Source organism: Gopherus evgoodei, chromosome 24, assembly GCF_007399415.2.
Source record: "Gopherus evgoodei ecotype Sinaloan lineage chromosome 24, rGopEvg1_v1.p, whole genome shotgun sequence".
In the NCBI taxonomy this organism is placed as follows: Eukaryota; Metazoa; Chordata; order Testudines; family Testudinidae; genus Gopherus; species Gopherus evgoodei.
This window is the reverse complement of record NC_044345.1, coordinates 6,162,635-6,180,358: the sequence shown is the minus strand read 5'-3', so window position 1 is coordinate 6,180,358 and position 17,724 is coordinate 6,162,635. Positions and strand designations below refer to the sequence as shown.

At 47.5% G+C, this 17,724-nt stretch overlaps 1 protein-coding gene across 1 annotated transcript in view; it reads left to right on the top strand.

The window, feature by feature from the left end:
• Positions 1–7,788: 7,788 nt before the first annotated feature.
• The window catches only part of OTUD7B (OTU deubiquitinase 7B), a 73,256-nt gene continuing 63,320 nt past the window's right edge, over positions 7,789–17,724 (top strand). Inside the window, exon 1 of the mRNA XM_030542065.1 lies at positions 7,789–7,887. The gene's annotated coding sequence lies outside the window, so the exon portion shown is untranslated. The remainder of the gene's footprint in view (positions 7,888–17,724) is intronic.

Genomic DNA, 17,724 nt, shown 5'->3' with positions numbered 1-17,724 from the left:
GAAGCTCTTTACATCATTTGCAACTAGCCAGACTCACATTTGAGTCACCGGAGGGCCTGATTCTCTGCTGTCTTGCGTTTTGCACAATCATTTACACCAAGGGAAAATAGATCTAAATGCTACTAGGTCTGAATGGGCAGCGTCTTTCATTCACTTTACACCAGTGCAAATGACTGTGCAAGGTGCAGGCCAGAGAAACCGAGTATGAATTTGCCCTTGTTTTTCAACAGCTATGATTAAAGCTTGATTAGTGACACAGAGACTGGGCAGGAGGCGGGGGCAGGCAGTGCTACAAAACCAGAGTCCTACAAACCATGAGCTAATGGGGATAGTGACAAGGTGAAAATTGTGCTGGCCGAGTGAAAGTTCAGCATAAAGCTGGTTCATGCAGGGTTCCCATGCTTGGGCTGACAGCCCTGCTGCATATATATTGGAGAGATCTGCATTAGCAGCAGCTTGGCTTCAGTTGCCACATATGGCAGGAATATTGACCTGCAGCCCCATCATGCTAGATAGTGCCAGAGTGGGACACATGCTGTTAGGAAGCAAATGGAGGAATCTTAGCTGCAGAGTGTGCATCTCTGTGTGTGTCTCCTCCTGAAATCAATTCAAGGTCTCTCATATTCACTGTGTCACTTGGCCTGGTGCTGTCTCACCTCTTGTGATTCCACCTGACTCAACACGCTGAGCTAGGGTGGGCTTGTTCCCCATGTGTAAAATGGCCTTGCCATCAGTGAGAATCAGGGTTTTTTGATGATGATGATGATGTATATGCTGTCACAACAGCTGCTGCGTTTCAGCCCAGAAGTGGCTGCATTTCAGCGGCAGAGTGGAGATGTCCCTCTGCGTGGCCCCTTTAAGTTTGTCAATCTCTTTGGAATGAAAGGGGCTGTGGAAATGTAAGCCGATGTTAGCTGAACTGGGAGGAAGCCCTGTTTCTCTGCTCCCGCTATGGTGTTGGCGGAGGTGAGTTCATTGACAAAATAATTTCTCCTAGGCTATGTAATCAAAGGGCCTTAAATAAGAACTGGCAGAAAAGGGACAAGCAGACTTTTTATTTTTCCTTATACTCTGAGCCTCTTGTGTTGATCTGTGTGCTCCAGGCTGGTGGAAAGAAGCAAAACCTGCAAGTGCTGAGAAAGGAAAATTGCACACAACGCACTAGTGATGGGGAGCTGGGACCATCTGAAATCCTGTTTCTGTTGATTTCTGTAAAATCACAGTCACTTGGAAAGATCTGCCCTTTGCTTAAGCACCGCAGTGAAAATCAAACCCGGCCTCAGAGGGGCCGGCCTTGAGGGCACAGCCTTTCCTTTCTTTGCTGGACTTTTCTATGCCTCCGACATGATAAACAATCCTTTTGTGTCTGACATAAACAACACCAGGTTCCTGGACAAGAACAAAAGCCGCGATTCATTCCCTGGGTCAGCTGAGCTGTCCACATGACGAGCCCCATCCTGCCTTGACTGACGTGGGTGGTTGCCACTGAAACAGGCCTGAGAGCAACAGCTCCTCTGATTAGAAGAGCAGCTTTGGATTGGAGGAGAGGGCCCTTCTCTGCATACAGTGGAGCTTCTTATAAACTCATGAAGGATAACATGTTGGTGGGCTTGAAACCGAAGGGGACTGAGAGGATAGTGTGGATGGAAAATAGAAATATGTGGCACAAAGCTAACAAGCAAAGCTTCTCCCCCGGTCCTGCAAAGGTGTCATCATGGACAAAGCCTATGGGCCTTGTGGTCCTTTGCAGCAAGACCCTGGATTGGGGGAAGGGGTGGCTGATGTGCTGTGCTAGTTCTATGAGAAGAAGCAGAGCTGAAGCCCTAAGCAACGGGCCCAAACCAGGTTCTGGGCCTAGTGTCACTTCTTCCTGGGTGGAGGGCTCAGCTCCAGAAGCCTCATGGGCACTGAATGGGCATATGGTGCGTAATGCAATGGGGCTCCAGTCCATGAGTGGGCACCTAAGGGTACCTCGACACTGCATGGCAAAGTTGGGTGCGGGAGAACCTGCTCGTGAGGACTTGGTGTTTTCAAGCACGAGTGTCTACACTGCATCTTAAATCTGGGTTTACAATTGCTGGACCAGGTCTCCCAGCCATAGGGTGACCAGATGTCCCAATTTAATAGGGACAGTCTTGATTTTTGGGTCTTTTTCTTATATAGGCTCCTATTATCCCCCACCCCCATCCCGATTTTTCACACTTGCTGTCTGGTCATCCTACCCAGCCATGCTAACACGTTCACACAGACCCTCCGATTGGGCGCTGTGGCTTGAGCTGTGTTCCTGCTGCAAAATGGCAGGCTTTGGATCGGAGTCTCAGTGAGACTTAGGCTTGGACTCCCCTCTCCAGGTGGGTCCTAAGACCTGGGTCCTGAGTGCTTGCTGACCGGAGTCAGACAGATTTGTGTGGGAATAGGGGGCAGGCTGGGCTCAAACCTGAGTCTGGGCCTGGGTTTACCTTGCAGTGTAGACATACCCTCATATAATAGAAAATGGAACTGTGCTGGATAGACCTTTCTGTCTGAAAAATGTCTTTTCCTCTTTATTAATGTTATGAAAGGTCCATTCTGTCCTCAGGCGGCTAGCAAGGGAGCTGATCAGTGCTTTGTGGGCTGGCTCTTTGGCCCATAGAAACTGAAACCCATCAAAGCATCCCTGAGGGGTTAGATGCTTCCAGCCCCTCGTCACTACTGACTTCAGCTGGATTGGACTAGGTGACCTCCATATCCTGGCTTTCCAGCCCCCTGAACAATACAAGCCCATTCATCAGGGTTTGGCGGCTTAGTTTTGGCTTTCTAGAGCAATGTGACTGAGCTGGAATGTTGACATTGGCATAACAGTGAGGCCTAGTGGCTATGGGGCTCGTCCAGGAGTCAAGACAGCTAGGTTTGATTCTCCACTCTGCTGCTCACCTGCTGCGGGACTGTAGGGAGGTCACTTTGTGCCGTAGTTTCCCCATCTCTAAAAGAGTGATGATGATACTGACTTTCTTTGGTAACATGCTTTGAAACCTATGGATAAAAATGATGATATAAGAGCTTGGCATTATTATAGACAGAAGCCAAGGTGCTATTCCCCACTATGGTGCTAATAAAGAGAGGAAGAAAGGGAGGTGTGTGTGGTACTGTGGGATTCAGGCTCAAAGTACAAAGCTTGGCTTATCTTGCACAGAAGATAGCAACCTCTTACTATAGCTGCCCCTCTAGCTCAAGGGGGAGGGATCTGTGCTTTGGGGCTGAAGGGCTGCAGTTGAAATCCTCCTGATGTTCCCTATAGGGAGTTGTAAAAATAAACTACATCTATGCTGCTCAGTCCCAGACGTTGGGATCACACACCTGGACATCTGCTGAAATGCAGCCACTTCTGGGGTGGAACTCTTCATCATGACACAACATTGCCCCTTAATGCAAATAATATGTTGATTACTATTGGCTGATGGAGGGGCTAGAAATAAGAACTAACTCCAAACCCACTCACCAAAGCCAATAAAACTGACACCTGGAGAATCAGTCCTGGCAAAAATCACTTGTATTACAGTAATGCCTGGACTCTAGAGGCCCCAGCTGTGATCACTCTGCTGTGCACTGCACATCTCCATAGTAAATGCTAGGCCCTGCCTCAGGTCTCTTTCCCCTCCCACCCTCTGTGGATGGTAACAGACACATGGAGAGGGAAAGGGACTTGCCTCTAGTCACAACAGGTTGGAACCAGGAACACAAACCAAATCTCCCTCCTGAGTCCCAACCCAGCACCACATCCACCAGATGCCTGCAGGGGGCAGTGTGAAGCCTTGCTGTGCTATCCCTTGGGCCTGATCAAACCAATCAGAAACCCAGCCAGCGCTAGAGTCATGCTCTGTCAGAGCCCCAAGTACCAGGGGTGACCCAGGCTCCGTTGCTGTGCTGGGATTGTTACGAGCACCCTAGCACATGGGTTTGGTTATAAACAATGCTGGTGATAGAAATGTTTTGGAGATTTTAAGAAGTGATTCTACCCAACGAAAATTAAGGCATCCAGCAATGTGGGGCACCTCAATTTTTAGGGACCCAAAATGAGACCACCACCCCCTGCCCAGAAAAGGGCCTGGTTAACAGGAAGTGAGTGCTCCAGGGAAGCGGAGGCTAGAAAAAAGAGCATCAGATAAATGTAGGTTCTGGAAGGCCAGTCACATGGCTACAACCACTCTTCCTTGCCATGTTTGCTGTTAGCAGTGACCCCAGTGCAGAGAGACACGTCTTTAGCTGGACTCTGGCTTGACAACTGATTCCGCTGGTTGACAATTTCCAATCAAAAATGGTTTTCAACCCACAAAAAAAATTTCACGCTAGGCCTGACTCTAAGTCCCTTGCTCCTTGGGGAGGTATTTCTGGCAATGCAAAGTGCATGCAGAAAGCTACCCAAGGGGAACGGTAACATTTTGCATGGATATAAAGGACCTTCCAAAGTGCAGGGCAATGGAGAATCAGCTTCCCTGCATCCTGCTCTAACCACTAGACCCGGGTGTCTGTTAACGCCTGCCCACTGGCATGCAGAATAACCGCAGCTAGCACATGATGTATTGATTACACCCTGCTGACATGCTGTGATGGGTTCCGGGCAACTGGCGCCCTCAGTGCTTTGGTTTGATTTTAAACTTTGATGTGTAGCTGCAGGCCAGTCGCTGAGCGCTGCCTTATCCTTCGCTCACCAGAGTTTGGGGAAAACATGGGCCTATTACACATGCATTGCAGTGAGGTCTCCTTCCTACGTGAAGGTCTGGGACAGGGTATAACAAGGAATAACTCCCCATTGCTGCAGGACAGATCCTGACCTCAATCCAGGGGCCACTAGAGTGACTCTGGGCCTGTGGCAGAATCCCATGCAGCATGGCTATGGGGACCTCTGCTTGGCTTTGTGACGATGCATCCTCCCTGCCTTTAAAAATAAAATGAATGGCAGCTGATGCAGTGCATTTTCAGCATGCCTCGCCTGTGAGTGCTGGCAGCCTACGGCCGGGGGAATGCAAAGCACTTGGTGCCCCTTAGCCCATACGGTACAAGCTGTCCCTTTCCTTTCAGGGTCTGAGCGCCAGGGCAGCCCACAGAGCATTGTTCCCTCTGCTCCCTCATCTTCTACGCCCCAGACTTCCTGGGGCACCCAGGCCAAAGCTATTGCAGAGAAGGAGGAAGAAGGAGCTTTTATGATTTCATGGCAAAGGCTTAGGTATTCCCCCTCCCCTCTTTTCCCCCCTGTGGTTAAAAGGATTCCAGGCTGGAGAGAGGACAGAGTGGAGGGGGCAAGGGATACTGGGTATGAGTCAATGACCTTTTGGAAGGTCCTGCTTAAGGGTCTGATCCTGTCAGGTGCTGAGTTCCTTCAAATCTTATTGACTTCAGTGAGACTGCTTGCCAGAGGAAGGATCTCAGGATGAGGCCATTAGTCCATATAATACAATATCATACTTAGGAGCAACCACATTCCCCAGGCCTCGGACATTTCCACTAGCTTTGCAATGAGTTGGCCCTGAGGCCCTGCTCCTGCCCCCAATGAAATCCATAGCAAAAATCCCAGTGATTTCAAGAGGAGCAGGATTCGACCCAATATCACTTTCCCTGCTCGAACCAGACCCTTCCCTGAATTTTCACTGCTGCTGGTGCAAGAGCCTTCTCCTCCGCAGCTCGTGCCATATGGAATATTCTCCCTGCACTGCTGTACATCAGCATCTCAGTGACCATTATGCAGCCCTTACTCAGGGCTCATCCACATGGTGAGTTAGTGCACAGATAGCCAGGACGTGAAGCTACAGCGTGCCACTTTGCTGTGCACTAACTCATCATGTAGACACTGCTACTGTGCAGTGAAAGTCCTGGAATGATGGTAAATGACCACACAGTGCATTAGTGCATGGCCCTGTACATTCACACACTGGCTTGCTGCACATCAACTCACCACGTAGCTGCTATGGGGAGAGTTGCACTGAGGATCTTCTTCATAATGGGTGGGGGCTTCAGGATAGCGCTGTGTTGTTTGTGCACCAGACAGAGGCACCATTAAGTAACAATCTCCAAAAGTAGCAATTGCTTACTCTTGCCTAGAGGCTGCAACCAACATCAGGGCCCTGTTGTGGTAGGTGCTGCAAAGTCACATAACAAGAGACATCCCTGCTGTAAAGAGCTTGAACTCTAAATGGGCAAATGAAGCCTTATTCCCGTTTTACTGATGGGGAACTGAGAAATGAAGTGACTCCCCCGAAGTCACACAGAGAGATGCCCTTGGCAGAGCCAGAAACAGAACCCAAATTTTCGGAGTTCCAGCCCAGCGTTGTAACCCCACATGACCATCCAGCTTCTCAATTACATTCTCAGATTCTTCCTTCGGGCTGAAATTTTCCATGCTTGATCTCAACCTAGAGGCTATACACTGGAGCAAAATCCACAGAGCAATTAATAAGTTAGTGAAACAGTGGAATTTTGGGGGAGGGGAGGAGAGGGGGTTAATTTTTAAACAAATGTATTTGCTCAGTTAAAATTGATACAGACTAACACGCTACCACTCTGAAATATTCAGGTAACCCTCTGCCTAGAACCTAGAGTCATGGGGCAAGTGATCAGGTCTTTGCTGAACATGTGCTAGGATGTAAAATTCACTACCATTTTGCATCTGTCTGTGTCTTCCTCACAACTCCTAGACATCATTATTCCCTTATCACGCTCAAAGAAAAACCCCTCACTTTGATTTGTTCATTTCTACTGTTTCAGCTAATGTTTTTTTTCTAGAAATGCAGTCTCTGCACCAACCCCAACCATACAAAAATCATGAATCAGCCTCCCCCCCACTATGAAATTGGCTTAAAAATAAGCATTACTTTTTAAATGACCTTTTAAATTAATACTTTTAGTTCTTTCCCTTTGCTTTGTGGTTTCTGAACTTTTAGGCTACTGTTGGGATCATATTTTCCAGCATTTCTCTAGTATCATAAAGGCTAGAAACTTACTGGGTTGTTTAATGAAAGCTGAGATACTCACCTAGTCGCATGCTTCCAGAAGCTCAGGCTTTGAGAACACTAAGTATGAGACTTGTAAGAAAATCTCAAATTAGCAACCTTGGAAACAAATACTTTTTGGCCTTGACAGCTTGAGCAAGGGAGCTGATCTAAGGAGCAAATTGTAAAGGACAGGGGAAGTATTTCTGTGGGCAGGGTGGGAGAACAGGGGAAGGATACTCCTGACAATTGCTGCGCTTGGATGTTCTGGGGGTGTGCATTATGCAGCGAAGCTTTTTGCACACCCAGACTTTACTCAAGATCCTCTTTCCTGGGCATGGTCGGCCACAGAACCGTACCCACCCACTCCGGCAATAGACCCCTAGCTTCCAGCCGAGTTACTGTGCTGCACAGGACAGCGTGGCCATGGGGGCTGCAGGGGGCTGTGTAGGTAGGGGATGCTGGGGGCGGGAGGCAGCGGCTGGAGGGTTGCAATGAAGTCAGGTGCGTGCTGGCACGTGCAAGGGGGAAAGGCCGCACGAGGCGGTGCACGGGGCCGGAGCAGTTTCTGTCGCGCCCCAGGGGAGGGGCCTCTGGCGCCGCGCGCGCTACCCCTCCCCATCAAGCCCACACCCGCCTCCAAGGGGCGCGCAAGCGCAGTGTGGCGGGTGGTGGCGCAGCGCTGTGATTGGCTCCGGCCGGAGGTGGGCGGTGCCCGAGTGTCCCGTGTCCCCGGGAAAGACGTCCGGGCGGAAACCCGGCGGGCGGAGGGTTCGGAGTGGCGCACCAGCCCCCCCCGACGGGAGAGAGCGAGCGGCGAGCAGGAGGCGGCGGCGCAGCGAGAGGGTCCCGGAGCCGAGAGCGGCCTCGGCCAGACACCCGCCCCGGGCGGGGACCCCGAGCGCGGGGATGGAGCTGGCCACGGGTAACTTACCGCGTCCGCTGCCGGGCCCCCGCTCCGGGTCTCCCCGCCACGCCCCCCTGCGGGTCCCCTGCCGAGCCCCTCCATGGCTTTTCCCGGTCCCCCCCGCCGAGCCCCTCTCCGGTCCTCCGCTCCGGGTCCCCTGCCGAGCCCCTCCATGGCTTTTCCCGGTCCCCCCCCCGCCGAGCCCCTCTCTGATCCCCCGCTCCGGGTCCCCTGCCGAGCCCCTCCATGGCTTTTCCTGGTCCCCCCCGACGAGCCCCTCTCCGGTCCCCCGCTCCGGGTCCCCTGCCGAGCCCCTCTCCGGTCCCCCGCTCCGGGTCCCCCCCGCCGCGCCCCCCTCCGGGTCCCCTGCCGAGCCCCTCCATGGCTTTTCCCGGTCCCCCCCGCCGAGCCCCTCTCCGATCCTCCGCTCCGGGTCGCCCCCGCCGAGCCCCTCTCCGGTCTCCCCCTCGGGTCCGCTGCCGCGCCCCTCTCCGGCCCCCCGCTCCGGGTCCCCCCCGCCGCGCCCCCCTCCGAGTCCCCTGCCAAGCCCCTCCGTGGCTCTTCCCGGTCCCCCCCCCGCCGAGCCCCTCTCCGATCCTCCGCTCCGGGTCGCCCCCGCCGAGCCCCTCTCCGGTCTCCCCCTCGGGTCCGCTGCCGCGCCCCCCCTTCGGCCCCCTCCCTCCAGGTCCCCCGCCGCGCCCTCCTCAATGGTTCTTCCCGGTCCCCCGCTCCGGGTCCCCTGCCCAGCTCCCCTCAATGGCTCTCCAGTCCCCTTGCCGAGCCCTGTGTGTAAGCTCTCCCTGTCAGCCCCTCCCGGGTCTCTGACTCAGCCCCTCCTCCGATCTCCCCCTTGGCTCCATCCCCGCGACCCCCTGCCTCGTCTCCCCGCTCCCGCCCCCCATCGGCCTTTGCACGAACCCCCGTCCTCAGCCGCTTCCAGGAGTCCCTACTCCCCTGTCTTCTCCCTCATCCTTCCCGAGAGCGCTCCCCCTGCTCCCCTCTTCTCCCTTCTCTGCCCCTGTGGCCTTATTCCCCAATATCCCACCTTAGGGTGACCAAACAGCAAGCGTGGAAAATCGGGACAAGGGGCTGGGGGTAATAGGCGCCTATAGAAGAAAATACCCCAAATAGTGCGACTGTCCCTATAAAATAGGGACATCTGGTCACCTTGTCCCACCTCTGCCCCATCACTCTCAGCTGTTCCCCACGGTGCCCACAAGCTGTCCAGCTGGTTACGCAGCCCTAAGAAAGGTCACTGCTCGCCCTCACTCACTCTGCTCCAACTCTCCTTTTCCGCCTCTCACTACTGCTTCCTCCATCTTTCCCCTTTACTCCATTGCTTCAGCGCCAGGCAGGGGCCAACTCTCCCTCTCCTCTGCCCCCTTTCTGGCTGATGATTTTTCCCTTCTCGAGTTTTATTTTTCTGTGTTATCTCCTTGACTCTTAATATTTTTCAATACACTTAAGAGTGACTTTGTTAGACAAACAGCTGCAGGTAGTGTTTTCTTGGTGGACTCTCTCTCTCCTGTGATAAGCAGTTAGGGACCCATGTGTCTGATGCCTCAATGCAAGGTTTAATTTGTTTAATTGGTCTCACTAAACTTTCTCTCTTAGGCTAGTCAGCTCTGATAAATGAGGTTGAAGTTGGGTAACATCTTCCTTAGGCTACACTGGTCACAACGTCATTAGTTTTGAAACAGCTTTATCTTAAGTGCTGTTATTGTGTCCTCAGAGGGTTGTTTTGGTTTTTTAATACAGTGTCCTTTCAGTCTTGGTATGAAAGGGTGATGAGCTGCCCTCTTGTTTTTTGAATGCTATACAAGTGCTAAGTTAGTATTTGGTGAAGGGGTGTGTGTGTGTGTGTAATACAAACCTGTTAACTTGAAGTTGCAGTGCGAACAGAAACTTTAGGAGATGCTGATGACTAAGTAAAGGCTGTTAGATTTCCTGTGTCATAGGTTAATGGTGTGGATAGGGGTGAACATAATGGGGATTCCTAGCCCTATCTGTTTACTACTCTTGTGTATTTTTAGACTGGCTACCCTCAGTGGCTCACAGCAGTTAAAGATGGAAAAGCTATATTATACCATCAAGTCCAACCCTGTCTACTGCACCTGATATGCATCCACAGGGTTATAGGTGAATGATCATACATTCCTCTATATCTGCATCATTGGTTCTTCTCTTGAATTCAAAAGGAAAAATGGGTGTTTACTCCCAGTGTTTACTCACAATGTAAAGTCTTTTACTTTCAGTCCTATTTATCTCTTGATCTTTTGACTAATTCCAATGCAGTAAAGAGTTTGTCACATGCCCTCAACTGGGGACTTTGCACTGCCCTGGCAGGGAGATGGACTTCATCAAAGTTTCTAATGCTTATGATACATCAGTAAGTATTGGCACCCTCAGTATACTAGGCCTTTCATGAACAAAGATGCAGGTGAGGTTCCTGCCCTGAGAACATTAATGACGACACCAGGGATGTGTTACTTATGTTAACGCCTGAGGTAGAAAAGGAAATACACCTCTACCCTGATATAACGCTGCCCTGATATAACACAAATTTGGATATAATGCGGTAAAGCTGCACTCTGGAGGGGTGGGGCTGTGCACTCTGGCGGATCAAAGCAAGTTCGATATAACGCGGTTTCACGTATAACAGTAAGATTTTTTGGCTCCTGAGGACAGTGTTATATCGAGGTGTATGCACTTGAACATCTTTATTTTTCATAAAGTGGGAGCAAACCTCTAGCAACCTTAATTAAGGGGTTTCCTCCCAAATACTACCCAAGCGAACTTTAAAAAATAAAATAAAATAAAATCGAAGCTTCATGTTTGCACTCTGCAAAATATTTCCTAATTGGGGCATGCTCTGAAATAGCCCAAGATTCTACTATAATAGCTTGTCCTGCCAGAAGCACTAGGGCATATGTTAATTCTAATGGCAGTCAATAGCTGCATAAATGTTTGTGTCAGAAGTCAGTGTTTTCTGACTTGGTCTTGACTAGGACCCTGGTCTTGCAAAGAGCTCCACTTAGCCAGACTCATAGTGAAGTCAGCGGAGCTCTGTGCAGGCAGAGGGGTCTGTCTACCAGGATCAGGGCCAAAGTAGTTTAATAAAGAACACTAGGGCCCTGACCTTGAGTGGTGCTGAGCAATCTCAGTTCCCATGGTGGTCAGTGGAAGTTCTTCAGCACCTTGCAGGTTTAGATTCTTGAACAGAATAATCAACTTTTATTTTCTGCAGGTGGCTGCCAAGTCAAACAAGATGTCATTTTATTTTATGGTCCTATAGAAATGAAATAATATATACTTTTTTGCACAATTATATTAATATTAAAGAAAAGATTGAGAGGGGATAAAGCCACTATTAGAAGTCCAAGAGCGTTGTTCATTTCTCATTTGGTATTTGTCATGAATAATAAATACTACTTTTGAATTACAGTGGCACCCACAGGGCACAATGGTTCTTCATTGTGCTAAGCACCCATTGCTCTTCTAGATCCTGCCCCAAGGAGCTTGTATCTAAGATAAAATCCAGGTGGGTGAGTGAGGATGAGGGCAACTGTGACAGGAAGTAGTGCAGTTTGAGGGTTGCTTTTTAACGATAAACAAGCGGGACAGTGATGTCACTGGTTCCTTCTGGCCACCTGCCTCATCGTTAGGTTATTAAAATATTTTCACTTGCAAGAGAGTAATAACTAATCATTTTAATTTGGTTAGGCTACTCTGATGTGAACCAAATAGGATTAATGTTAACAAACTAGAAATCTACATGGCTTGCAAATGCCATCTTTGTGTGTAAATACTACTTTCTGATATAAATCAGAATGGACTATGCTGTCATCCTGCCGGGTCACACTAAGGTTTTAGTTTTATTAGAAGCCTGTTGTCTGTCATGTGCCTGCTATTTTTGATGGTGCCAAATACAAGATAGAGATGCAGCCTGCTGATAAATGTTGGAAAGCAAGGCTTTATTTTGCTGTGCAGCATGTATTTTGTGTGCATGAGTATACAGGCCAGAAGAAATTCATTGCCTTGAAGTGAGCGTAGTGAGGCAATGACAGGTTTAAAAACAAGACTTGAGTTTACAAATCCTAATCTGATGAGGAAAGGGAGTCTCTTGGCTTGATAATTAAAGGTTACCTCACTGTGGAACAGTAGATGCTGTGTGCTTTCACTGTGGGTGAAAAGGCTCATGACTCACCGACTTCAACTGTTGAGCAGCTTGGACAAACCCATGCTTAAGGGAAACAGTCCTTGCATTGATGTTCGATAGTGGGAGTCGCTATGTAAGGAATGTAATAACGGGACAGGTATTCTGTATGGTTTCAGGAGGCAGTGTTGCCTAGTGATTACACTATGGACACAGGACTCTGATGTCTGCCACTGAGTTGCTGTGACAATTTATGATCAGTTTACCTGTCTGTAAAATGGGAATAATACTTAAGCATTCCTGAGTGTTCAGGTGTAAGAGTGAAACCTTTCCTTTTGCTTGGTGATGAGCTCCTGTGTCCTAATAACCAAATGCTACCACAGGTTAGCAAAAATGGCAGCCTTTGCTCGGGAGATATCTGATGGTGAAAAAGGAGTGTGTTGCTAATGAAAAATAAGATGTACTGGCAAAGTAGTTGTGTGGCAGCTGGAACAGCTGTTACGTTTGCATCTCCCTTTGCGGAATACCAGATTTGAAGAATTTTTTTTAAAATGTCTATCCATTTTTATGTACTAAAAAAGTCAATTTATACTGGGAGTGGGTGAATTCATCTGGTATTGTATTTAAATTGATATATTTTAAAGGTAAATCCAAGGATGAAATCTGTTATGCATGCACATCTTTAAGGGCTTGTTCCCTTCCGTCCTGTCTTCTGGTTGATCCTGCCATGAAGTCATAGACTCTATTTACAGTTTCCCCATCATTGCCATAGCACCAGACTGTGCTGCTGCAAAAAACAGTGTTATAACTTCATTGCAGGACGGAGCAACAAGAAACACTATACTGTGTGGTGGGGAGAGTTATACAAGCACAAGGAGTCAATTATAGAAATGAGGGTTGAGGACCTTTTAGCCCCCTTCTAGCTCATCCCCTAATCAACACGGGATTGAGCCCTGTAATATGTTTTCTGATGCATTGTCCAGTCCTCTTGCTTTGGGAGACTGCTCCATAGTTTAATGAACTTCCAGATACTCAGAATTAACTTTCGTTTGTTTAGCTTCATCCTGTTTATCTGTAATTATATCCATCCTCCTAAACTGCTTTCCCACCAGTGGATGAAATTGTAACTTTGTTGAAATAAATTGAATCAGGATTTCACCATTTGTGTTTTATGCATGTGAAATTCCTCCAAACTTAATATAAGTGTTTGCAGGTATGAGTGGGTTATATTTAGGTCTGTAAACTTTCCTTGGGACTTGGTCTCTCCAGCACCTTAATTTTTGTTACTCTTCTCCAGAGTTTGCTATCTTTCTGATGAGACCACTTGAAGCTCTGGGCATCCCAGAGCAATATCTAATCTTTGCTCCCCGACATGATGCTTTTGCAGTCTAAAATGGCATTGCTGTCTTTTTTGGTCAGTATTGCAAAAAGAGATGCTGAATATCAGGCAAGTAAATATCTTTGCCTAAATGGTTTTTTCCTCAAGTATCACAGCTGTAAAAGTTTTTTAAACAGGTTTACCATAAGTTACTCTTTAATATGTCTGGTAAGCTGTATGAAAACCGAAGAAATATCTATACTGTCCAGAAATTTACTAAATCAAAGATAGTGTATGTAAGAATCAGTGCCTAGTAGTATAGTTAAATTCCTTATGGCCTTATTTTCAGAGGTGCTGAGTGCACTCAGCTCCTATGGGAGGTCAGTGAGAACTGAGGGCTTGTCTACATCAGAAAGTTGCAGCGCTGGTGAGGGAGTTACAGCGCTGCAACTTTGAAGGTGTACACATCTGCAGGGCACCACCAGCGCTGCAACTCCCTGTTTGCAGCGCTGGCCGTACTCCCGTTTTGTCTCGGGTGTAGAGGATCCAGCGCTGGTGATCCAGCGCTGGTAATCAAGTATAGACACTTACCAGCGCTTTTCTTGACCTCCGTGGAAGGAGGAAGCCTCTGGTAATCAAGCTGGTCTCCTTTCCCGGTTTGCTCTCTCGTTCCCGGAACCCCGAGCAAGCAGGTCTCCTTCCCTGCGGTTTGCAGGGTGGTTCGGGGAACGCGAGAGCAAACCGCGGCGAAGCTGGTCTCCTTTCCCGGTTTGCTCTCTCGTTCCCGGAACCCCGAGTAAGCAGGTCTCCTTCCCTGCGGTTTGCTGGGTGGCTCCGGGAACGCGAGAGCAAACCGCGGCGAAGCTGGTCTCCTTTCCCGGTTTGCTCTCTCGTTCCCGGAACCCCGAGCAAGCAGGTCTCCTTCCCTGCGGTTTGCAGGGGGGTTTGGGGAACGCGAGAGCAAACCGCGGCGAAGCTGGTCTCCTCTCCCGGTTTGCTCTCTCGTTCCCGGAACCCCCCTTGAAGCCGCCCAACAGCACTGCAGTGTGGCCACATCTAACACCACTTGCAGCGCTGGGTGCTGTAAGTGTGGCCACTCTGCAGCGCTGGCCCTATACAGCTGTACTAATACAGCTGTAACAACCAGCGCTGCAAAATTTTAGATGTAGACATGGCCTGAGACAGCTCAGTAGTTTTGAGAATTGGGCCACTAAGTATTTCCAGCCTAAACCCTGACTTTTATGCAGGTGCAGTTTTCTCAAACTTTCTATCCGTGCAGATAGCCAATAAGAAAACTACTTGTGTTTGTTTATATTAGATAAGTGCCTACTACTTGGCTGAAGTGGGGGAAAGATTCTAACTTGATTCAGTAGGTATTATAATTACTGTAATGATCTGTAATGTAACTGCGTGGCTAAGAAACAGTGTTACAGTTGCATAGGGATCATTCACACATTGTTTGGCGCCTTTGAAGCTAACTGGCTCTGGCACTGTAAGAACATGTGAGAGTCTGTATTTACTCATGCTTGGAAATGTAATGAGAGCATACATTGCTTCAACTGTTCTTGGAAGTGTAATGTTGTTAGGTTTTTTTTCATGCTTTTACAGTGTTTTCTTTTTGTCAAATTCTAGCATAAAAAAGGCTTAATTGTGTAAAACTTCCATTTCACACACTCATTTCTGCATTGTCTTCCCATTGCCAGCACAGCCCTTCACTCTCCTGAGGAGGTGAAATGTAGCCCTGTGAATGTTACAGTATAGGGGTCTTTGGGACAAAACCTTACAGTCCAGAATTCTGTCTGCTTTGCATGGATATTAAAGATCCGATGGCAGTCTTCATAAGAGTCCTGGTTTACTCTGGGTACCTCAGGCCAACCATTCCTCCTCCCTTAAGTTGTGCAGCCTCCTGTAGACTGTTGTTATGACTGATTGCCATCATTTCCCCTGCAGGTGACTGCATTAGACATGTACTGTACGTATATACACCTCTACCCCGATATAACACTGTCCTCATTTTGACAATGAGAGGAGAATAGGTATCCTTCCTCAAGGCTGCCCAATAACCAGGAATTATGTGTATATTGTCTTTTTATACAATGCTAAACACATAGTCAGCACTTAGCAAATATAATAAAGGTGTTGGATCACATCAAGCTCATTGTGTTTGTAGTCTCTGCATTGTTACTAGTCTTGCTTTGGTGTGTGTTGGCTATTTTAGAGTGCATTAGACACCTGTCCTCGGGAGCCACAGGATGAATGGTGCTAAATAATAATGTTGAAACTTAGATGGACACAAGTATTGTTTGAAAATTAGTCACTGAACACGTAGTTCACTGCTCTTAGTATGAAACACCGTACTTTAATAATAATACATATTAACATAATGTATACTTAAGTTTCAGTCTTTGGTCAGTTACTCTGTCTTGGCGGTGCTCTGAAACTGAAAGCTAGAGGTTTTTAATTTAACCTGAGAGAGACACACTTTAGAACTAATACATGAAATTAAGGGTGAAGTCAGTCATGCATTTACTAGATAATGGTGATGTGGGTAGGACCTCAGTGTTGTTCAGACAGCCTCCTTTCTGTCTAGAGACCTTTTCGCATTTCATACTTCTTTGACTCTAGACTCTTTCAAACCCAATTGGGTTTGAAACATTTTATGCTATCAGCCTTAATGTTGAAATTGGTTAGGTCATATTTTAATTCTAGCACAAAAATACAATTAATTAGGAAGATGCAACTTACAAAAAGTGTAATTGCTGTTTTTTTACAAAAGTTAAAACTTCCTTAATTTAGAAAGGCAGGACATCTGTGTTTCAAAATGTTTTGAAACTACTTACTTTTAGCATTATTACTATTTTTGCTTAGCAGCTGCTTTTTGTAATGTGCTTGTAGCTTTTGGACCCAGGATATTCAGTTAAAAATGTCTTGCCTCCTGTGTCTGAAAACCGCACTTGGGGGAAGAATACAATTTGCTATCCTGCAGTGGGTCACCTCATGACAAACAGTCGTCATTCAAGTTGAAACTTAATACATTTTGGCTTTTTGGATGTCTCAAACTGGGACAGATCTTCACTTGGGCGATCTGAATTGATGAGTTTTTGACAATGAGAGGAGAATAGGTATCCTTCCTCAAGGCTGCCCAATAACCAGGAATTATGTTTATATTGTCTTTTTATACAATGCTAAACACATAGTCAGCACTTAGCAAATATAATAAAGGTGTTGGATCACATCAGGCTCATTGTGTTTGTAGTCTCTGCATTGTTACTAGTCTTGCTTTGGTGTGTGTTGGCTATTTTAGAGTGCATTAGACACCTAACCAACATTGCATATGTCTGATCAGCAATGTGCTTGGGAAGGAAGAGAGGTGTCTAAAACCCAAATGTGACACAAGTTAGAAACCACCCTGAAAGGCTTCATGTTTTGGCTCTCGTGTCTGGAACAAGGCCAATTATGTAGTTTGCTTTGCGAATATCTATTTTGATAAGGAGCAGAATTTGGTCAGTACAGGTATTGGACTGCTTAACACTCGGCAGTCTTTCCTGCCTAGCCTCAGGATTTTGTCATGAATATTCCATTCAGGAAGGTTTTCAGTACAAGTGTAGAGAGGCCATATTTATAGGAGAAACAAAAAGAATATACCACTTCACTCTGCCCTAAAGGTGGAGTCCTGATTTAATGCAGGTTTTTAGCGGGTTTCTGGGTTTGAGGTTTTGACAGTAAAGTTAAGATTTAGGTGTGCCAGGTCATTGCAGCACACGTGGGGCTTCACAATACAAGACCCCGCTTTGGGGTGATTACTTCCGTGTAACTGTACATTGTGATAAGGGAGGAAGAAAACATTGTACAGTGCTTGCATCCAGATGCATCCTTGCTCGTTAACTGATGAAATTGGTTCCTGATGGCATGTTGTGTTGTCTCGTGTTCAGGGACTTCCTTATAGGGTTGTGGTATGGGTGACACAAGTCCTATTTCAGAATTGTAAAATGTTTGAATATTTAAAAAAAAAACGATGAGCACTTTCAACTTGGTCAGCCTCCAAAGCTGTCTCAAATTGTAGGTCTTGTTCTCGTAGGCGTGTTTGTTATAGCTTACATATATTTATTTATTTATTTATTTATTTTAAAAGTTGCATCTTCTGTCACATGTCATCTGAGGATCTCCAAGCACTTTGCAAACATTTAAGCGTCACAATACTCCTGTTTAAAACGCTCTCATCCAAGTTTTACAGTGGGGGGGGGGGGATATTGAGCCACAGAGGACAAACAAACAAAGCTGGGGAAGAGGTGTATGTGTTAAGTTTCATGTTCCTAATGTATTTCTTTGGAGATATTTTTCTGGATTTAGCTGAGATGTACAACACAGGGTTGCATTTAAG